The sequence below is a fragment of the Neopelma chrysocephalum genome, unplaced genomic scaffold (assembly GCF_003984885.1).
Source record: "Neopelma chrysocephalum unplaced genomic scaffold, ASM398488v2 Primary Assembly neopelma1_97401, whole genome shotgun sequence".
NCBI classification, from domain to species: domain Eukaryota; kingdom Metazoa; phylum Chordata; class Aves; order Passeriformes; family Pipridae; genus Neopelma; species Neopelma chrysocephalum.
Genome location: NW_020926042.1, coordinates 42,597 through 66,831, shown reverse-complemented (window position 1 = coordinate 66,831; position 24,235 = coordinate 42,597). Strand labels below are relative to the sequence as shown.

The 24,235-nt window shown below is 41.8% G+C and overlaps 1 pseudogene; it reads left to right on the top strand.

The window, feature by feature from the left end:
* The first annotated feature begins 20,353 nt into the window (after positions 1-20,353).
* Positions 20,354-23,532, top strand: LOC113961845 (annotated as a pseudogene).
* The last annotated feature ends 703 nt before the right edge of the window (positions 23,533-24,235 follow it).

Genomic DNA, 24,235 nt, shown 5'->3' with positions numbered 1-24,235 from the left:
CAAACAATCACTTCCAAAATGAAGGAGGAGGAGCCAGTGAGAAGGTTACAGATTACCTATCAGATCTGGACATTTAGACCTCAGAATAAGGAGTCTCAATACACAGCTGCCATTCAGAAAAGAGTGCTCCTGTGCTGTTTGCCAGGCTAATGGACAGAACTTTTTGCATGCCTTGTTTCAATAAGAGGATTGATTTTCTGAGAGTGCCCTGGTATCATGTGACTGCAGTCTATTAGAATAGTTCCTCCTTCATTTTTACTGACTCCCTCACATCCGTCCTTAGACATAACATTGGAGAGAAGCCAAACAGGAAATAGGATTTCTAGATTTGCCAAAATATCATTTGATTAGCTTGGGTATGGAGGAAAACCACTAGTGTTGTTTTTCTTGCTTAAGCTTGTTCCACAGTTGATACACAAAAACTTAGGCACCCTTTAAAATAGGTTCAAAACTGCCAGCAACAGAAGAATGGCTGTTTCCCAGACACATTCTTCGTGTTAAATCTGAAGGGCTCACATTTTCCAGAATATTATTTCTATTCATCACAGTGCAAGACTTGACACTGCAATGACTCAGGACTGCAATTGCCTTGGTGTGACATGCTCCAGCACCCATTATTATATTCTGATGTGTTATGCCAGGTTAAGAATCTGGAAGAAGCTTGTTCCTGTAAAAACACCTGGATAAAGATTCAACCTAATGGTTATTTGCTGCAATTAGACTGGAGATGGATTGGGCCTAGAAAATTCTGTGGCCTGAGACAGAAATGTGGTCTTGAGAATTGTTTTGAATCAATGTTGCACAGCAGTTTGGGCTTCAACGTGCATGGCTTCAAAAATTTCTCCTTTAAGAACAGTATTTATGGAAGTTACAAAAGCACTGTCCCAACAGCACAATTTCCAAGTACATCACTGATCCCCTTGCAAGAGTTTTGCAGAACTAATTTACTCTGATAAAGAGCTTGATGAAATAACTCCTCGTAGGTTAAAAAACTTGAGCATAAAACTTAAAACATACTGAATTTAGAATGTACTTTTCTGTTTCTCTGCTTTTTGTCTATGGATTGAGAAGCTTCATGAAAGAAGATTTTTTTAGTAGAGTTTATCTGCCTTCCAACCACCTCCTGGAATGGCCATCAGTTGTACACTACAGCACAGTAATTACACAGGGAGGACAGTGGCCAGCAGATGGTCAGGACAGTGAAAGAACAAGCAGAAGTTCTATAACTGTTTGAAAAAAATTGCTTTCTGTAATTACAGTGCTGTAAATAAAAAAGGAAGTCCATCTATTCCCATTTAAATCTGGGGCTCCTTATACAACCTTTTTTAGTGCAGTATAGTATTACTTTTTAATGGTCAATACCTCTCACTGCCTCTAGTGAAGACACTGTTCCAGTACTGCATATAAATTTAGGGTGGCATATAAGAGGTACTACCCAACTCAGCTTCAGCTCTAAAAGTTTGGATTGACTGACAAGTGAAACTTGCCTTTGACCCATTTTTTTCCTAAGATTTTCTCAGCCCCAAATGCTTTCACATAGGATGTCATTAGGCCTAGGAAGTTCATCACCACTGCATTTCAGAAAAGCTTAGCTACAAGTGTTCTAATTAAGAAACCCTTCCAGAAGTCTAACTGCAAACATCCCAGGAAACAGAAGGGCCTGACCCAGGATAGCAGGGCACAGGAAAGCAGCCTGGTTCTGCTGTTCCCAGCTTCAGAAACATGACCCTGCTGCAGCTCTGTCCTTGCACAAACACACCCACCAAGGAATAGAGTCAGACTGTGCCAGTGGCAGCCACTCACCTTTCCCAGAAGGAGCTGGTTGCCAGTACAAGTAAAGGACTGAGCTGCTGCTGGGAACACTGTTGTGCTGAAGCTTTTCTACTCACCACACACACATTTTTCACTTCTACAGAACACGTCACAGTCTCAAGACCCTTACTAATTTCAGTGTCCCTTGAAGATTGCGATTCACTGTGTGAGAAATGATGGGGCAAATGAAGACAAAATTTGAAATATAAAAGTTAGAGAAGAGGCAAATGGAAGTTCCACCCTGAATTAAAGGGAAGATGATGCAGCACTGAGCAAGGAGATGAGGAAGGGTTTGATTGTCAGTCCTTACAATAGGTCTGAAGTCCTCTGTAAAAGGCAGTAACAACCCTGAGCACTACCACATCATGTTCTTTACTTCCAAGGTCCAAATCTTGGCGAAATCCTAAGCAAACATTAGAAACACAGACTAATAGCAAATACATTCCAAAATGCATGTTTTACAGGTTTCAAATTGCATAAAAGCATTTTGCTAGAACTTTTTTACAGCTTATTAGGTGTTCAAGGCAAAAGCAAGAAATGGTTGTAAATTTAAGCATTGTTCTTACTTTGGAGATGGAAACACACCTTCATGTGCCTGGAACCCAGAACCAACAGAAGAATACCTGTAAATATGGGTTTTTTTCACATCATAATGCAAAACTCAGCACTTTAGGCCTAAAATTACCAGTTGCCGAATCCTGGGAGAGGTGATAAGAGAAGCCATGCCTTAGACAACACTGGGTCTCATTCAACAGTGTGAGTGGCCTTAAGGGACTCCCCTTGATGCTGAAGATAAAACCATAATAAGTGTCTCCTCAATAACTGGGGGTCACCAACAGCGGGGGATTCAGCACTGACTCCTGAACATGCAAGCTGAAGAGCTTGTTGACAACGGGTCAATGAGAAGTTTTAAATGATTGCTTGATCAATCCCAGTCCCAGCTCCACCTATCTCGTGTACGACACAGGGGAGTCGAGCCAGGCATGGGCACCACAGGGACTGATGGAGTCGAGCACGGAGAGCTGAGGACGTTTGCCTTGCTTTGCAACACACCAATGGATCTGAAAGTGTTATTTCATCTATTAAGCAGCTGGCTGGGTGCAAAGGAGAATAGATTCTCTCTTCTCTTGGATGGCACTATACCTCCCACTTCAGTGATTCATTCCTCTTAGCCTTGAGAGAAGCAGCCTTCTTCCCTGGCTCATAAACACATTTGTGAAGTATCTGGCAACACTGGTGATCTCTGCTCAGAATTCCTTCCCTTATCCTGCTTCCTCCTCAACTCAGACAGGCTCTTAAAAATATCAGTAGCCAACTATAAATATTCTTATTATTGTTTATAACTTTGTTGGGGAAAAAAAATTTTAAATCCTTAAAAGATTTGTGAAAAGGTCACACATTTAAACTGCGTCTGTTGAAGAGCTAAGTATGTTTCCTGTGCTTTCCATGTTACCTGCCAGGTAATATGGAAAGTCCAGGAATTCAATGGTACAAATATGTCACTGATGCCTGAGAAAAAACTCAGACACAAGATTTTCACCACAGATTACAGGAAAGTAGTACCATTTTTTGAAATTCAGATGCTAGACTGAAAGTGTTTCTTAATGGCATATTTACATGCTTGATGCTAAAATAAGAACTAACCCAAATGTCTGCATTTTTAATGAAAAAACATGATTGACCCAGTTTTTAATCACACAGTCTGGTTGAAATCTCCGTGTTTTTCAAAAAACATTGTGCTTTCTGAAGCTGTTTAAATTTACGTTCAATGTACTTAGTTATTTTTTCTCTCTTTTTTTGCAGACTTCCTTTCCACTGTTTTCTTTTACTAGGAACTGGATGATATCATAAATGCAAAAAAAAAACCTCAAACAAAATTTCAACGTGAAACTCACTGGAAAGATTTATCAAAGATTTTGAAAAAAATGGTTTATAACTACTTTTATGAGTTATTTAAAATGTTTCCTCTCTGAATATTTATACACATGCACACACACTATATATAGTAAAGAACATATGGTTAAAGGTACTTCATTCTCATTGGTCAAACAGGGACCAGCAGAAAACAGAAGATACTTCTCCTAGGAAAGCAATTTCAACGAGAGATTATAATTTCTGAGATAAAGGAATTGCTAAGTATAGATGTTTTTCCAAGTTCTTCAGGACAAATACCATGATTACAAAAAAAAGGCACTCTCTAATGATAGATTATGTTGGGACCTTAGTGACTGTCAACACTAAGATAACTGAGGTTTGCTTTCAAGTCAACATTCAATCCACTGAAATGACAGGTTCTGTATATCCCTAATCAAACACAGCTCCTGCCCTGACCTTTGTGAGGTGTGAATATTCTGCTTTCTGTTAATCAATCTGCTAATTATACTTAGTCCCAAACAGAAATGTTGAAGTACCACAAGACTGCTGTTCTAAGAGAAAAAAAAAATCTAAATAGGCCCATGGAAGCCTGAATTAGTGGAATCTATAGTCAACCTGCAGCTATAGAACACATGGACAGGCAGTAAAGCCAAACACTTCAGTATAAATATGTACTTTGTATATTTAATTGGTACAACTTCGGTGTTTTTCCCCTAGATGCCCACGTTAGGAGATCAGGAACTGATTGCATGACTGAGCAGAAAGTGCAGCCCATATTGAGAGAGATGCTCCTTGCAGTCTCCTCATGAATGCCTTTCCAGAGAGGAAAATAGGGCACTGTTCCCTTCGAGCACACTGTGTTTATAATGCATGAAATTAAAGCACAGGCAAGCTACATCCCATCATTTACCGGCAGTCCTGGCTAACTGAGGAGGTCCCAGCTGACTGGAGGTCAGCACATGTGATGCCCACCTACAAGATGGGTTGGAAGGACCCAGGGAACCACAGGGCTGTCAGCCTGACCCTGGTGCTGGGGAAGGTCATGGAGCAGATCATCCTGGGTGCCATCATGCAGCATATCCAGGACAAAAGGGGATCAGGCCCAGACAGCACGGATTCATGAAAGGCACGTCCTGCTCGACCAACCTGATCTCCTTCCACAACAAGACAACCCGTTTAGTGGATCAGGGAAAGGCTGTAGATGTGTCTGCTTGGACTTCAGCAAAGCCTCTGATAGTGTCTCCCACAGCATTCCCCTGGAGAAGTGGCAGCCCACGGCTTGCACAGGACCACCCTTCACTGGGTAAAAACCTGTCTGGATGGTCAGGCCCAGACAGTGGTGACTGGAGTGACACCAGCTGGGGCTGGTCACCAGTGAGATACCCCAGGGCTCAGTGCTGGGGCCAATTCTGTGGCAACATCTTCATCCATGATCCAGGCAAGGAGATCAAGGGCACTCATTTGCAGATGACATCAAGTTGGGTGGGAGTGTTGATCTGCTGGAGGGCAGGAAGACTCTGCAGAGGGATCTGGACAGGCTGGATCAATGTGAAGTGCTGGGTCCTGCACTTGGGTCACAACAACCCCACGCAGTGTTACAGACTGGGGGCAGAGTGGCTTTTCCAACCTAAATGATTCCATGCTTATCATTTCTTCATCTGGAAATTTTCTCAGCTACCAGAGGAACTACATAGCCAGAGCTGTGTAATGGCATGATCTGTTCTTACCTCGCTAAATTTAAAATACAGATATATTTAAAATATTTGCTGTTCTGGCAGTTGCTTGCTATGATTTAAATGACCACCTGTCTTCTGCTGTTCTTGGGGTTGCAGGTTTTTAGCTGTGTGACATGCACCTACCTGGAGGCCAATTCCAAGGAAACAAGAGTCTGCTTTTGCCACCTTTGCACAGGCAGTGTTTACCTTGTGTACTGCAACGGGATTGATGGGACAGGCTGACACACAGTGAAGGTTTGCTTGAATTGGACTCTAATGCAACTTAACATGAATGAAAATCAGAACAGTCACAGCTGGATTTCAGTTCATGCCTCATTCAACACTAGTCAAGCACAAAGTGCAGTAGAGGCTTTTATGTAGGCTATAAAAAATTCAAATTGTTTTTGTACTGTGACTTCACATATTGAATTTTTAATACTTATAGACAAACTTCAGGTAAACAATCATAGAAGATACTTTAATTTTCTCTGACTGTTCAAGAATGGGAGGTGTTCTTGCCACTCCACAAGTACATTTTTGAAAAATTAATCAAAATGTTTGTGACTAAACTACGCTTTGAATTTAATATATTTATCAATATTAGTTTAGCAAGATGTTTATGCACTTCATTTGAAATATTAAAAGCTGAATTTGTTGGGTTGGAAAAATCTCAAATATATTTTTATATATTGCAATTTCAGGGTTTTTAATATATTTTCATTTGCCTTTTTTACTATAAAAAAAGTGCAGAGACTCTTATGACATTCAACAAAGGGCAGTCAGTGTGATCAAATATAATGATAAAATATAAATCTTATTTTAAATATTTGACTTCAACTTTCTGACTTCTGAGATCCAGAAAGACATAACATTACTGGTCTGGATATCCTATACCTAATTTTATGGCTTCACCATTGTAAAGTCATAGTATCTCCCAAGGACATGGGGTTTCCAGATGCACTGAAAATATCAGTGCTACAACTTTTTTATGTTCAACAGATTGTAAATTTCCTAAAATTAACTACTGGCACTCATAATAAACTTTGCTATCAGCGTATGACAAATTAGACTTATAAATTAAATACTGAATCAACTCAAGTTCTTCTGCAGATCAGAGTAAACTGTTCAGGTATTTAGGCATCTGCAGAGTTCCCCTCTTTGCTCTGAAGTTGTTGTCTCCTGGAACTAGAGAATGCAGACATACCTTTTGGATAGGCAGATTTTTAGAATAAAAAGAAGCTTTGCACAGTCCATTAAACACAAAAGTGCATTAGTAACAAGCTCTTTTTAAATCCACATCAAGCAGAAAGAGGAGCTGGCTTAGACTGTCATTATTCCCTGGCATCTTCAAGAAAGAAATGTGAAAAGCTGCTCAAAACTCAGTTTGCCTCTATTTCTCCCCCACACCATCTGCGATGGCACAGGGTGCCTGAGCCAAAGCTCCAATCAGGTTGTGTCCCTTCATTTCAGCTGGCTTTGACTCATGCTCCAAAGGAGGGAATGCAACCTGCCTGGAAAGAGCTCACAACACCCTGCAAAGGCAGTTAAGCAGCACCCTAAGAACTGCAGGGAGGATTGGCCATCAGCTTTCACACAATGGGCCAAACACACCCAGAGTCTGACTGCAAAGAGGGTAAGGATGGGTTTCTAGATCTTAAATTATGCTTGCCCTGCAAGCAAAGAGCAACAGACTGTTATCACACAAACAGCTGGGGAACCCAACAGCTCTTCAGCAGTTCTGATCTGCAAGGCAAGTGCACCTAGTTGGGAACTTGATGCCTGGTTTAAATCACAAAATGGTCTCCTACTCTAGTAAAATATTTACTTACTTTGGAGTGCTCTACTGCAAAGCACACTTTACCTGGGAAATTCAGGTTGCAGCCACCTCACCTGGATAACAAACAGCCTCCTTTCATCTCGGTGATGTAAGTTTGCCTTGAATATCTTGCTCTTAAATCTAAACTTGTTGCTATATACCTGATTTTGATGCAGCAGCTCATCTAATGCTAGGCTATCTCAGAACCAGAGCTTGGAAGCACTGAGCTTTTTTCAGCAGCTGAGCACCATTCAGACACTGCTTCTTCAGCTCGTTCTCAGGCTGTCCCTGGGAGTGAGCTGTCTGACTGTCTGCTGGGAGTGGCATCCCACCAATATCTTCCACCCACAACTAGCATTTTGTTTTCTTGGATGCTGTGGTTCTTGATTGCCACTTCACCCTCACTGGACACATCTGCTACAGTCCAAGAAAAGTATGCTGCAAATGTCTGTGCTGGATAAGAAGACAGACTGGGAAAGATATGTTGCCTGGAAAAGCATAAATGGGATCTAAAGGGACCTGTTACTTGATAATTCACCCCATCAGACTGACAGTTTTTCTCCAGTCTATTGTTGTGTGTTTATGAATTCTTATGCACCTCAGTTTATTGTTAAATGTTATGAATTCTGTCCTACCTCCATATTGTCTCCCTTTCTCCCTCAGATTTTCCCTCCAAAAGTTGTTTGTCACCCTGTCTCCCCAGTTTTCCCGCTCCTCTGCTGCTCATTGGTCACAACCTGCCACCATGCAGAGAGAGCTACTATTGGCCCAATCCCTCAGATACCCGGGAGTTCCGCCCACCTTTCCCCTATCCCCCTATCACGTTTTTCCCTGAGTTGTCAATCTCTTGCGCCTCCCCAGGTTAGAATCCACCCCTCAAACCTACGTTATTTAAACCCTTGTTTCCCCCAAATAAACGGCATTGCTGTACGAGACCTCAACTGTGTTAGAACCCTTATTGCAGTGCCCGGTCCCATTTCCCTTCCCCCCGCGGACCGCGGCAAATGTCCACTATTTTCATAGATCTGCAAAAATAATTTTATCCTAAAGTCCTTTCAAGCTCTTTAGGCCCCCCTTGCTTGTTTCTTAGATTGAGGTTTTTCTGTCCCTAAAACACTTTGACCACAGTATGTGAACAAAGCATCTAAATGAAAGTACAGATCCCTTCAGCTGTCCTAAAACCCTATCTTCCTGTGAGGCCATCCCGTTCAGGCAGCCTTGGACAATGAGTTCCCTTTAATTCAGTAGATAGCTTTAGCACATTAATGTTTATGAATATAAATATGTTATATTAACACCTGCTTGGATTGTCCATTAGCTGCCTCCAAAGATGAAGTGTGACAAGGTTCCTCTCAGCTCACAGCTGATTGAAAGCACAGCAACCATTTGTTGTACTTGGCTTGTAAAAATCAGCATTCACAGTCTGCACAACGATTTCATTAAGCATCACAGCAGGGTGATGAAGTTCAAGCAGCACAAAAGAAAGGAGCATCCTCCCTTGTGAAATAGCTTTGTTGGCATCCTGGAGTCTGATTCAGATATTAGGTATTTAAAAAAAAGTTACCTTTTATATTGCTTTTGGTACAGTATCATGCAGCCAGGTAAGATCAGTAAAGCTGAGAACAGAACAAGGAGTTATTTACAACTCATAACAACTGGCAAGCTGATCACTACTTTGTACTTTTCTTGTCCATTGTCCCAAAGACAGAGGTTGAGCTGGATGCTGCACTGGTAGCTGAGAAGTCTACTGTGAAGCACCATTATAATAACAGGTCAGCTAAAAAAAAGATTAAAAAACTTGCTTTAAAATATTCTCAAGTCTCCTTATGCAGTTGCTTTGTCATAAAACACTAATATCATTTTAGCAGATGGTTACAGCTGTTAAAGGCTGAGTTGATTACATAATCAAAAAAATTCAATTCTGCTTTAACATTATCCAGAAGTCATTGGCTCTCATGCAAGATCTCAATGCACCCCTAAAAAAGGAAAGATTCGGACCTTAATTCCTGTTCTTGCTGTTTTATTTTATGGTGTTATTTTCATACCAGTCACATTCAAACACCAATGAATTCCTGCACTGCAGGTCTACATTGTTTGTAGGGGTGGTGGGAAGCTCTCAGGCCATCAAGTGAGCTCAATATTAATCACACAGTTCATGCCACAAAGCTGTGTGACATGGACTTCAAACACATTGACAGACAGCACTCGTTTTGTAGCTAATCACAGACTTGGTGCCCTCTTGCTTCAAGGCTGAAAACGTGATTAAGTCAAAATTGTTTCAGTACATTCAGTACATACAGCTCTTCCAATCTCCTGCACAACTACCAACTACTTCAGCCATTGATCTGCACGTGGGATATTTGATGCCTGAGGCAGACAAGGTAAATTACATGTACAGCACAATCATTTTTTTATGGTTTGGGTTTAAAGCCCTACATACAGAACGTGGGGCAGAAGGTCCTGAAATGCTATGCTTGCCCCTGCGGGAAACTAGAGAAGCTGGAGTAGATTGCTTTGTAAGGCAGAAGCTTATCTAGTCATTTGAAGAGTCTAGAGGGGACTACTGAGCATCCCTGAATGGGGATACCCTTAGAAAGTAGGTAAATTCACCACTGCACCAAACCTCTTAAGTGTTTACATATAAGCCAAAGGATCCAGTCACGATTCCTTCATTTTCTTTTCCTAACAGGCATTTTCAGGTTGGCACTATGGGGTGAAAGCTGGATAGCTATTTCTCTAACTTTAAGATAAACAGCAGACAGGTGACACTTGCAGATCCCCTGATCTGACACCTGCACTGCACAAAGACAGCATCTGACAGCTCACCTGCTCCACAGCCACACTGTGCTCTAAGAGCCACCCAGCTTCAGGTGAAACAGGTTAGAACTCCTGGTGTTCTGTGCATTTAAGGCAGCTCCCAAACCAGGAAGAAAGCTCATCCACATTAGAATGCCTTAGCAAAATCTACCTTGGATTTAGTTCTACAGGAATGAGTTACTCATTGCATTAAAACCTAATTTTTTCAGGTATAACACTACGTCCCTACATTTGCACTTTTTTTTTTTTTTTTTGCTTAGTTATGCCAGAAGCCCTGGAAACCAGACCTTTACTGGAGCAGATAATTCCCTTGCATAATCTAGTATCCATCTCCACAAGGCTGCTCTTCCACATCCCAGCTGTGCTCGGCAAGCCGGGGAGGAAGACAGCTGCTGAATAATGAATGGCTGTCAGAGCTTCCCAATAAGTGCACTGCTTAAGGGAGATGAGGGAAGATAAACCTGCACTCCTGCACATCCTCTCAAACATCACGGATTTAGCACTTTGGTCCAGGCAGTTTTCTTAGCCCGTACACAGGTATTTAGGGAGAATGCATGGAAGGGCATGGTGAGGACAGTGGGGGTCTTTCAGTGTGACAAAGTTAGGTGTCTGTAGAGGTTATTTGAGGCCCCATCTTCGAAGAAACAAATTAAAGCACTTTGTTGCATTCAGAGAAAGGGAGGCACAACACCATCTTCCTACATGAGAAGTAGCTGTAAGCCAGTTAGAAGCTCAGGGTCCCGAACATAACTTGTTTTCAGAACTACAAATAGTTCCCAGATTTAAGGATCCAGCCAGCAGGTCTCCTTTAATCTTTTACCTTATTTAGAATACTCTTAAAGTGACTTTCAACACACCATTTAATATAGTTAACGTGGATCAGTTTTGATATGCAGCAACCTCAATCATTTACAGTTTTTGAACATCAGCCTTCTGAGGTTTGGAGAGCAGCTGCTATCCAGACTGAAATCTACCTTTACTTCCAGGAACTCTTCTGTACAGTTCACCTTGTCCATTACTCCTCTAAGCCCACTTACATACTGCAAATCTCACTTTGCTATCTCTTCCTAGCTGCCAATTTTCTCTGCAATGGATGCATTTCTTTCCTCCCTGTAAGAGTCCTTATCTCTTATCCCCTCCCAAGGGACATCTAAGTTCTTCCTAATCTTCCATCATTATTCTCACTCACATATTTATTCTTTTCCAAAAACCTCCTTCCAGTGAAAGCAATATTATGGAGATCTATCTTCACACTGCCCCCTTGAAATATGTCTGTTCCCATTTTGTTCTACTGATGTGTTTTCTGCTAATTGGTTTTACATAGATTGTGAAGGGAAATGGCACATTTACCAGGAATACAATGATTTCTCTGGGTAGCAAACTAATATAAATAATCAAATAACCTCCCAGAAAAAGTATTATTATTCACAAGAATATATAGGTGTGTTTAGGCATTGAAAAATTAAGTGAATAATTAATGTCCTGCAACACGACATTTTTTTGCCTTGAAATGTGTCCTTCCTTGAAAGCAACCACTTGTTCTCACAGATCAACGCTTCTGAAGATAAATCTGGGTTCCAACCCAATACGTATTTGTACAGACTTAAAGCTCAACACAAACTTTTAACACCAAGTTTGGATCACGCAGTTTGTTCTGACCAGCTAATTAGAGTTCACTTTTTGAGGAAATACGACCTGGCAATAGAGTGCAGCATGGTACTTAGATGAAATCCAAGGCAGCTACTGCTGTCCAGAGATTTATCAAATCTAACTGTCTATTGAAGCTGCTCTAGTTCAGATTTTCTGCTTAAAATCCTATTAGGGCCTCGAGTGTTTATTTGGCTTCAGCAACATTCATGCTTAAGAAAATCCAGTCTCAGAAAGTTCTGCACCTTCTTTTGTTTTTAATCAGAAAACGTTGAGAGGTTGAAGTGACTCTGTTGTTCCAACAGTGCTTCTTGAATTGTTACATGTCTGGAAAGGCTGACAAAGAACACTACACAGTCTGTGAATTTAAGAGGGATCCAACAGCAATGACAGCATGTTCAGATTTTGGGAGAACTTGTCTCACTTGCTAAAAAGGGCACTGCCCTCCATTTGCAAGTACAGTCCATAGATCTCTACTTAAAACTTTCATTAAAGACCCAGATATTCTAGTCATTTTCTTTTCCAAGTTCACCTTGGAATGATTCACATCATTCAAATCTGCCTCCTGTCCCCCTTCCCCAGCCTTGTGTCTGCACAAGCCTGAGCTGTCATGGCAATGTCACAGGTTCAGCCTCCCTGGGTTTGCTGCCCACAGGTGATTTTCTCCACCCTACAACAGGAGCTACCCCCTGCACTAGCAGCTGCAGGAATTAATTCAGGCTCTTGTAAGGCTCTGGAAGCACCCAGGCAATCCAACGCATACCAGTCTGAGGCTTAGGATCTTACATTACTCTGATTCTCTTATGTAGAAACTATCAACATCTCCCCACCTTTCTCTGGCTTAGGTAAAGAGGATTTGCTTACTGCTCCTACTTCAGGGGAGAGAATACTATGGGAAAAATGTGTTCTTTGTGTGGCCTAAGGCAGGGATGTTTTCAGTTCAATATTTTGGAAATTATTCCCCAATTTCATTATTTAAAAATACAGCATTCTTTTGGAGACAAAGTGTCTTGTTTTTCCAACAATATATGGGAGAATGGCCCTGAACACAAGGATACATGTCTTGACCACAATCTCTGGTAGACTTAAGCATAAAACCACAACTGAACCCTCACATGGGGCATTACAACCCTGCTTCCCACTTAACGAACTGAGCTTGTCTGGGTGGTTCTCCCAGTGCCAACTTGTGGAGGGCAACACTGACAGATCAGTTTTGAAACTGTACCCTGCTAATGCTTATGTGTGGAATCCCTGTGTTTCAGATCAGCAGTCCTGAAGCTGAAGCCTGACCATGGACACTGGCAAAATTGAAAAGACCAGGCAATTTTCACAATTCCTGCTTTCTGTAATATTGTTTTGTTAAAGCTGTGAGGGTTATTCGGACACAGAAAGATGGACTCAAATGGGTGGCACACTAGAAAGAAGCAGCAATTATTCAGTCTGTAAGTCCAGACCTGAATGGTTACAGAACCTTCCTTTGATGTGACTAGAGCTGTATAAATTTATACCTGCAGAGAAGAGTGTGTAGTCCGTTTTACAGCATAAACAGGCCTCCTTAGGATGACAGCACCTTGGCAACATGCTGTAGGTCCTCTAAGACTGACCACACTCTGTTAGCAGGCATCTCTGAAGAAAAATTCACAACCTTGTACCACTGCAGCAACCTACAGTTATTCTAAACAAGAGGAACTCTTCAACAAACCCTTCTTGTTACCTTATTGACTAACTAGGATATTTGCTTAAGACAAGACACACATTAAAGCCCCAACTGTTGGAAGCTGTTTTAGGATGACTCCACTGCTGCTCTAAGTTACCGCACGCGCCAAACCAGACGTTCAAGGTATTCCTCATTCTGGGCTGCATCTTTCAAAAGGACACTATATTTAATTTCCCTTTTTCACTAGGACCAACATTTAAGGGGTTTCTGTCAGTTAATAGCTGGGATATCACATAGTAATTGCAGAAAAATCCAAAGGCTGCCATCACAGCCACCACAAATATCAGTCACTACTGACTGGGCTCGAAAGCCAGTGACAAAAAATTGCGTTTTAATCCCTCACCCCCAAGCTGCCCAGCTCTTCATTACAAAGCAAGGTAAAAAGACCAGTCAGACTGACACATCCCTGTGTGGTATTCCTCAGCCTGACATTCCTTTTCATGCATCACTGTTTGTTTTGACTGTGCTGTTCCTGCACATGCCTCACTTTATGTGAGAGTGAAGTACTGTTACTTTTCTTTTTAGTTTCCTGATTTTAGGAAATTGTCCTTCCGTTTCTTGCCATCAGATGAACTCGTTCTTTTTTTTATCCCCAGTAGCTAATTTTTAATTTGTCATTTCTTCTTGCAGCTGTGTTTTGGGTTAGTTATATGCTATCACCTGACAAAAAAAAAAAATTACTTTTTTTCTGTGCTATTTTACCTCCAAAACACAATTTATTTTTTTTTTTGCAGAAAATTGAAAAACAAGTGACAGGTAACAGTAATAGATTATAAACCAGCCAGGACAAAGCCAAATAAACACAGCTATTTATGACAACCATTTGCCTCTTGTACACACTGGAAAAGCAGCTGCGTTCCTATTTCCAATTCTATACTAACTTCCATTTATAAACTACGGGTAGAGGGAACAGGTATTGCCTGGCTCTACCACAACATACAAAGAAATAGAAAAACTGATCGATAAAATCCCATAAAATCGAAATGTTTCCACCCCAGAAACAAATTACGTTGGAAAAGCCTCAACTGACCCGGCCGTGTGTTCACCTTCATCAAGACATGAAAATCTGCCCCTCAAACAGGGATGTACAGCACCCTCTGCCTTGGGACACCCCCCACACAGGAAGGTGCTTGCACCCTGCATTGCCAGTGTTCCCATATCATCTGTTCAACTCAAGGCAGAGCATTTAGCACGAAAATATAATTAACTGGCACATGGACAAAGTTCAGCATTACAGGTTTAACAATTCAAATAGAAATAACGTCTTATGCACTAAAAGGAGTTCTAGAGCTGATATTTAAAATACCAGGTAGGCTGACTTCAAGGAATCAGGTCATAATTTAAAAATGCCTATATGAGTAGCTTAATAAATTCCAATAAAATGAAAAGCAGCTTTAAGCATATTACAAACACAAGCAGCAGAGGTTAAAGGTGGTGTGCAGAGAAGGACTAAGTGGTTATAAGCCATGGCTAAACTACTCTGACTAAAATAGCTGCTTTAAATGTAAGTAATAAGTGCATTTTTAAATCCATTTTAGTTAAAGGCATTGAAATGAGAGTCCATAAATCATAAAAAGTGTCTTGTTGGGTGACGTGGACATGAATTAGCCCAGTCCAACGGGTGGAAATCACCACTTTGCAATGTCTGGCTAGAGAGGCACCTCAGAGGTGCTTTCTCCTACGTATTTGCTGTGATTTCCATGGCATGTCCCAGGAGAGGTTGTGCTACAGGAATCTGAACTTTGGATTCTTCCTTCAGAAAAATGAGAATGGGGGAATGAACTTCTTCTTGAGCATACAAAGAGACTATAGAACTCCTGAAAACAAAGACTGAATTTAAGCTGTGTGACACAAAACCAGGACTGTAAGAAGCAGAGAGAGCTCCCTACAACAGGACCAGACCCACCCCAGCAAGGGCCCAATTTACTGCACCCCTAATTCCCCCAGGGTTCAGGGGGAACATCTGCCATAATTTTAGTCTACCAAGACAGAGAGAGCAATTCCCACCTCCGAAGCACATTTCTGACTGCAGGCAGCTTAGCCAGGATGGCTGCAGCTACATCTAGAAAACCCTTACAACTAGGATCTAGGAGCACTGCTGTTTAGGCAAACAAAGACTCTGATGGAGCCCTGATTAAAGAAACTGAGGATTAGAAAGACTCTGGTCATGCCTGAGCTGGGGCTGGTCCCCGGGCTGCACAAAGTGTTCCTTTGATCCTTGGGGCAGTGCATTTGCCTTTCAGCCGGGGCCTCATTTCAGTCAGACCTTTGACATCCCACAACAGCCAGCAACTCGTGGAGGAGGAATTCGAGAAGCTTCAGGACTCATTAGCAAAGTCTCCTGCCTACTCATGAGGGGGCCTCACCAGCTTAAGTGCTGCCCTAGGGAATGTCTGCTGCAGTCACAGATATGGGTAATATAAAGATATCAAAGTTAAATTTAGACACAGTTGATACCAGGGTACTTAGTTTAGCCACAAGAGCACAAGGCTCAGCATGAACTGACTCTCCTAGCAGGCCTGTGGGTTAGGCTTTTATTAGCAGATCTTATGCTCTCCTAAAATACACCTCCTCAATTCTTCCAATACACTGTGTGGGAAGAATATGCCTCACAGTAACTCCAATGTTAAGTGGATTTGTATGCATACCTCCCACACAACTTTAACATTTAGAGAATTTCTCACCACACCCTGTCCTAGATAGAAATATATATCTTGCTGCATTACCTCAATCTCTGTTTCAGTCTTCTCTTACTCTGAGGCTGTGCTAAATTAGGGTTATACAGTGCTGTCACCTTAACCCCTGCACTGACCAAAAAAAAAAAAAAAGGGAGTGGGTTCAGCGGTGGTATCATGAGAAATCCAACACCACAACAGTGGCTTTGAAATCCTCCACAAGGCAGCCAAGGTTAAACAACACTAAGTACGCTGTAAAACAACTGGAATATTCAAGTCATGGGAAAATAACTTAAATGTCACCAGCCAGGATCTACAGAATTCCCCATTTGCTGTGGCTCATGCACCTGTGAAAATGGCTTCCTTGAGACACACATTTAAAGGGGAGCAGAGAGGAACTTTTTTCCTCTTTGTATATCAACGTAATGCATTCATTTAGCAAAGTAATCATGTAGATTGCAAAGGTTTTCTCTATTTGCAACACTGAGCGTACTGTTACAGTTCTGGATCCTTGGTTTTGGTAGCATGTATGCTGCCAATACACATCTGGCACATAAACTGCAGATGAATGTTCACAGATGGCAGAAAATACCTCAGCAAATGGTTTGCCCAGATATAGATGTGGATGAAATTACTCAGAGTGCACTGCTGGCAAAGTTTTGCAAGTATGTGAGGCTGTACATGAAATTACTCTGCAAATATCTTGAAGGCTAATGGCTTTCCATGCTTAAAGAAACCTGCAACAGCAGTTGATCACTGCCTGGATTAAATTTGCATGACTTCAGAAATCTAATATCTAGACACATTATGAAATTTAAAGACAGACTCCTGAAGGAAGTGTCCACAACTTACATGCTTTTTCTTGCCATTGCACTTGCACTTACCAGAATTACAGGGACAAGCTGAGTGAAGAGTTTCTGTTCAAATGCCCAAAGGTGTCTCTGCATTTCACCGCTGTACACAAGTTGTACACACCTTACATTACAGTGCAGTTTTGAACAGTGCGTCCCAAATGTTTAGCCACACTTAAAAATAAGGCAACTGTGTTAACATTAATTAAATATTTTCACCTGTGCTAACATGTGAAATGGATGAGGAAAGCTGAAAGCACGTGGCTAAAACTAAATGCAAACATCAGTACCTTTATCAAAGAATAATGCTCTGGTTTTCCTGTTCACCATATGCTGTATACCCTTGATTTCTTCTGGTCCTTCACAAGATTAAAATAATTTTATTTTAAACATAAACCCTATTAAATTAACTCTCCACTACACAGTGTCCCTAAACAAAATATACTGACATTCCAAAAAAAACTCAAACCAAAAAATCCCCACCAGGCACAGTGGGAGAGCTGTGCCTGATTTTCCAGGACTTTATCCTTAATGAAAAGCCTTACTCAAAGGGTGGTTCATTCTTGAGGAGAAATGGCATAACTCCCATCTGGTTGCCATGCTGCAGCAATTTGGCAGAAGGGATAACAGATGCTGGGACTCCAAACTGCTCCCACACTCTTTTCCCTGTCTCTAAAGGGAGTTGCACAGAGTCATCACTAAACTGTTAATGGGTGCAAGATGTGTATTTCTGCAACACTGAAGACTGTGAGCATGTGCAGGAAGTGAGGGTGGTGAGGCTTTTACAGCTAAAGAAACCACTTAAAATTCTGTTAGTATGCAACTAATGTGTATTTTCCTTCCTTCTCTCGCTAGTAAGGCATCTGCCTTCCCTCTCATCTTCTCAATGTGGCCATGAAATGGTTTGAAACTCGAAACAGACTCCCAAGGCCTGCAGAGTGAACCATAATTGTTCCTGTGCACTACTGATCCCCTGGGAAAGACTCCCATCAAACTGGCTAAATCACAGCTCAGAGAAATCAAGCAGCTTCCCCACCCAGGCACAGCCAGGCCATGTGTGTGAGCCGAGACAAGTGGGTGCACTTCTCAGCCACATCTTCACTGGGCATCGTAACCTACACTGGGGCTTTTTTACTGCACCCTCTCATCACTGCCCAGCCCCGAGCAGAGGCTCACACTGCAGACATGGACTGATGCCTGCACAGGAAGGTTTCCAAGACCTGTGTAAAAGATGAAGAAGGACTGGGGAAGGAACAAAGCCGGGCTTAAAATCTGTCTGCCAGGGAACAGTTAGAACACTTGAACTATACAAGATGTTGTTACCTGGATTTATGCAGGCAGAGCAAGTTAAAATCATTGATTCACCATCCACAAAGAAGTTTCAGAGGATGCTCTGTGAATAGTGTCATAGTATGTTTTGCAGGAAAGAAAACACTCAAGGGTCTACTTGGTCAGTCTCATGCAAATGAGAATTGCACCAAACTCAAACCCAACAATTTTAAGGAGATCTAATGAGGCATCTAAATAAAAAAAGTTATTTAAGCAGGAGGGAAACTTGATGGAATCCTTCAAACTACAGACTATCTAAATTTAAATTCATCTGGCACAAAAATAAGTGTTCCCTATGCAGAGCAATCCCATACGAATGTCCCCTGCATTCTGGGTTTAAGGACAACACTGAATAGAAGCAATTCACTGAGGTGTTGGTAAACTCTTGCTTCCAGTAACAATGACTCCTCCAAATCAAAGAACTATGTCCTAGGATAAAGTTACCCAAAATGCTTTCTCCAAGTTGTATTAAAAATCACAGTAAATTTAGTTATAATTTCTGAGTACGAGAAGAAAAAAAAAACCTCAGCTGTTCAGACACAGAAGGGAATAATGGCATGAGTATGGGGAACTTTTAGCATTAAGGTGGTTCATTCCCTTAAAGCAAATTATAAATTAGGATCGGATAGAAAAAAATGTGTTTTTTTTCATTCATTATGCCAAATGTTCAGCAAAAGCTGATGTAAGGTGCGTGTTGGCTGAACCACATACAGCATCTTTTGGACAGATCTGACCTATACAGCTGCTTCCCTAGGCAAGAATAAATGTAGTATTGTCCTGAAAACAGTGGCAAGCTGTAGTCAAACTCAGCTCCCCTTGGTGATAAAATTAATGGTGGATTTCCTCCATTTTCATCAGGATTTGCCTGTGATGCTTCTACTGCTATAACAGGAAAAAGAGAGAGTTCTTCCAGAAGTGATTTCTACTTGAGTCATGCCTACAATAAGCTTATGCACTTAAGGGTTCCTCAAGTTGCAACCAGGGAATGACACAGTTAAAGCACTCACAGCACATGTAATGCAGTTGCTCACCCGTGCTGCCTCCTCCCCAGTGTGGGGTGTAATTTAGGCTCTGCTCTGTGTTCTCAGCAACCAGATGGCAGCAAAGAATCCTGCAGGACTTGGTGCTATTTCAGCCTGGGGAATTGCATTTTTATTCCATGAACTCTACTTCCTTGGCTCCAGCTCAGACAGTCCTGGCTCTTACGTGCTTTCCAGTGCAGAGCACTTTGCGTGACCTCCCTGAAAAGCAGCGCTGCCTCCCAGAGCCCCAGCTGTTGGGAGGGGCTTTTCTCAGGAGAGTCTATGCTGGGACAAACCCAGTCCACTGATTTTGTGGTGCCGCTGTTGTGGATATCAGGAAGATGGTAAAACTTCCCAGGCACCACCTTGTTAAGTGGCAAAGCTCTGCACAACCCAGGAACTGCCTCAGTATCGCTGTTCAACCGCCAGTCTGGGCTTCCTGGGAGGCCAGTTCTGGAGAAAGGCTGAAAACTTCAGCAGGGACAACATGCTGGGACATGGTGCAACTTCTCTGCCAAGATGCCTCTTGCTGTTTTCCACCAGCATTTCTAACAATACAATACTCTTCCCACAGATACCAGCCACCAACATTTTCAATAAATATCTGATATTACAGCCAAAACTAGCACATTTCTGCTTTGCTTCATTTCTGTGAGTGAACACAACTCTCATTTCGTAATGCTCCAATTATTAGTAGAAGAACAAGAGTTTTGTGTGTACAAAGCTGAAGATGAACATTCATCCTCCGAGACGAGATAACTATAGTTGATTTCTCCTGTGCAACTAGCATCCTAATTCTTGCATTACAAGTTGATAATAAAGCCAGTACTTCAACAGATGAACAACACCATCTCAAGTCAGCACAGACATCTTTTCAGCCAGAAGCCCACCTTGAGATTTTTAATATTTTACTGAATTATTAGAAAACTGTAACATTTCCCAATGCCTACATGCTTCTAACATGCTTTGAACTTAAGAACCCATTAGTGTATAAAGAAAAAGTCCAGTTCTATTCCCCAGCTATCCCAGGCTGTCTGAAAATCTTAGTCACAGAAAAGACATTCTGTCCAGGAGCGAATGACGTATCACATTTCTTTGAAAGCAGCACATAATCAGATTCTCCTCAGCAGCTGCAAATCCATTTCTGCTGAAACAACCAACTTTCTCTCCAGATTTTTTCACTATGAATTTCCCAAGAGATGAGTAGATTCACTGGTACCCTGACTCTTTGTAAAACAGCAGGAAAAACTTGACCAGTTAATTACGTTGGCTGCTCTGTACTTCTATAGCCTGGTCCAAATGAGGAGATGCAGTCAGATTCCCCAGGAGTCAGAAGTATCCGTGTCCAGGTTAACCCCTCATAATCCTCCAAGTATTACTCTCTGGCTTGCCCAAGCTCCTCCTTACAAACCTATACCAAAAGCAGGGAGGCTTGGAAATGCCATCCACTACCTCCATCAAATCACATCGACAGATTTAGTCACTGACATCTGCCAGTACCACATTTGAAGTGCTGCTGCTTAATTACCTACTGCTCCAAACATTAAGCTTGAAGCAAAGAAACTTAAAAAAAAACATGTTAATGTACATTGCACAGGTATTTATCTCATTAGGTCACTTCTTCCACCGCAGTACTCCTGCAAAAGAGGATTTAGAAATCCAGTCCTAGAGAATACCTGGAACAATGAAGAAACCCTGCAAGAAAAACCACGTAGCATAACATGTGGAAAAGGTGTCCTGGCAGGACACCTGGGAAGACAAATCTGGCAATTTGTCTCGGATCCATAATTAACAGTGAGAACTGAGATGGAGCCCGACAGTCCTTCCCAGCCTTTACCAGGAAGGTTTTTATCCAGGAGGCATACAGGAGTCCTTGAGTGTACTCAGTTCTCTCAGTGTGATCCAGAGGGAAGGGTAGAAGCTTGTGGAATTTTCCACAGGGTTTGCAGAGACTCTTATGTTTGGCTGGTGGGGAGGAGGGCATGGATGGAGTGATCCCCTTATGGAAATGCAGTGAAAACAACCACTGGTAAAAGACTGGGATTCCTGAAGTATTCCACAATCCAGAACATCTTCAAGGGAGCTAAACACTATCCTCTTCCCATTCTAATGTGATCTTCCTACTAAGGGAGGGGAACCTGACCACGCTGAATCACACATGCCATATACACATATGTATCTATACACACTCCCAAAATCCCAAGATATTTTGTGCACAAAGCTTTCCAGCACTATTGGTGCATTTACATGTATAAATTGACAATAACACATTTGGAATGTTCAAAATTAAGGTATTAAATCCTGATTTACTTGTTTAGCCACACTACTGCACAGTTTGACTTTATCTTTTCTTTCCCATTCCTGAAAATCTATATTGTTATGGGTTTTCACTACACTATCAATACTCTTTCCTGTGCCTGTAGGTCTCGCCATGAAATACTTTCCATCAATTTTGCTAACCTCTTCATTATAGCACCATTTCAAAAGTCAAAGTTAGGAGTACAAACGTAGGTCTAAACTACTTTATTTCTGGATGGCAAAAAATGAGGGCTTGGAAAATATGAAGGGAATAAAGCAGATGGAGAAAAATGAAAAATGAGTTCCAGAGAATGCATCATTTTCCAAAGTGGTTCTTATATTTGTTCCACAAACAATACAGAGCTACCTCAGGGTTTGCCTTACGTGCATTGTTACATTACTTTATCACCAAGAGCGTTCGTGTCCCTTTTATGAAATACTCAGGGAAAGTTATATTGCTGCAGCCTACAACAGGAAGCTATAAAACTTCCTAATGCAGGAAGGAATATTGCAGTTGTCTTGATAATTGTAACCTCAATTAGCATGTTAATACAGGTTTTGTGAGCCCAAAACTTGTTCAAACTAAGGGAACTGTAAACAAACTTTTGGGCTCTGTTCACAGCAGTGCTGCAGTGCAGCCTCAAGGTCACACTACAAGGAAGAGCTACAGAATCATGAAGCACTGCAGCTCCTTGCAGCCCTGTTATGAAAAGGCTGTACCATAGAGTTACTGTTTACAGTTGTATTTATTCTGTTTGCTTCCTGTCTTAATACCTGACATCACTGTATTAATTTTCAGCCCATAACTCCTGGAAACATCTCCTTGTTCACATATTTTCACAGAAATAATGTTCTCTAGAACTATCACTCTTTTCAAAAAGTTGTTAAGTGTCAGTGCTGAAGGGACATTTTGGGATATAAGAAACATCTAAAAGCAAATGAGCTTCAAATACATAAGACTTTTACACACAGCTACTAGTTAAAAAAAAAAGTGTGAATGCAGACTTAACTTTTTGCTTTTCACAAATTTTGACATGTGGCTAAGGTGGTTTAGCAAGGGCTTCTCGGTATTCTGAATTTAGATTGCAAGGCCAAGATGCAAACGCTGATGGCATCACCCACAGCCAAGCGCAATCTTCCCACCTGAATCTTCCAGAGCTGCCAGCTGGCTCTAGCATTTTTTACCATCTCTTGGATTTAGAGCTCCCATATTGTATTTCTACTCCCAAGGCTCAGGCCCAGCAGGCAGGAGGGCGCCCTGGCAGCAGTGGCCCAGTGTGTGTGGGGTGTGCTGCGCCCGCGGTTCAGAGCCGCCGCCAGAACTTCCCCACCACTGCTTTGTGCAGCAACACAACAGGAAAATACTGGCCAGAACTTGGAGGAGGACCAGAGTCAGAACCTAAATGAGCAGAAGGCTGAAACCAGCTCTGCTGAAAAACTGTTAGCTGAAGAAAAGACTAAACTGGAAGAACAACTAAAGGAAGTCACTGACAAGTACAAAAGTGTGCCTTGGCAGATGTGGAAAACGTGAGGCAAAGAAGCCAGAAACTGGTAGAAAAGGCAAAGTTATATGGGATCCAGAGCCTCTGTAAGGACTTACTAGAAGTTGCAGACATACTGGAGAAAGCAACAGAAAGTGTTCTAAAGGAAGAAATTAAGGATGATAATCCTCATTTGAAGAGCTTATATGAAGGTCTTGTTACAACAGAAATACAGATTCAGAAAGTGTTTAAAAAACACGGCCTGCTCAGACTGGTTCCTGTCGGAGCTAAGTTCAATCCCTATGAACACGAAGCATTGTTCCATACTCCCATGGAAGTATCCAAGATTGGCTATGAGGTGCACGGGCATACTCTGCAGTCTGCCTTGGTGGGTGCTGTGAAAGACCCTTAGCTGCTCAATCTGAGAATTTAAAATGCCATACAACTATTAAACAGCTGGATGGTTTTTGTCTCACACCGTGTTTTCCTCATTCCTCTGCTCCCAGAGAGGTTTAAATGTTTTTTTGGGGGTTTTTTTGGTGTTGTTTTTTTTTAAATAATGAGACTGGATGTGGCACTTAGTGCCATGGTCTAGTAACCACAGCAGTAGTGGATCAAGAGTTGAACTTGATGATCTCAGAGGTCCTTTCCAACCTGGCTGATTCTATGATTATATGATAGCCAAGATGAATTGGGCTCAGTCTTTTCTTTCCCTGCTTCATCTGTGTCCTCATAGCTTTTGGCTCAGTGTACAAACACTGCTCATTCTGAAATGACTGTGAGGGCTGAAAATCGTCCAGAAAAATCTTCAGTTTTTGCCAGAGAGAAATAAACACCCAACCCTGAAAAATCAGCACTTGATGGTATGTGCTACTGGTACACATGGAAGCTTTACCATGATATCAAAGAACTTCTGAAATTCTTCCTTACCAGCCCCAATTTTTAAAAAGGAAGCTGGTGCAGTACATTTTGGAAGGGGCATGCAGAAAGATCTAACACTGGCAGACATCAAACCACGACCTCCTGTACCTCAGTTGACTGCCTTCATCTCAAGACTGCAACAGGATCTCTGCTTGGGGAGTGGGACCCCAGGTGAGTGCAGCACCTCTGAGGAACAGGGGCAGCTAAATGTGTCCCAAGTGGCACTGCCAGCACGGCTCTGGCACTCAGTCATACCTTG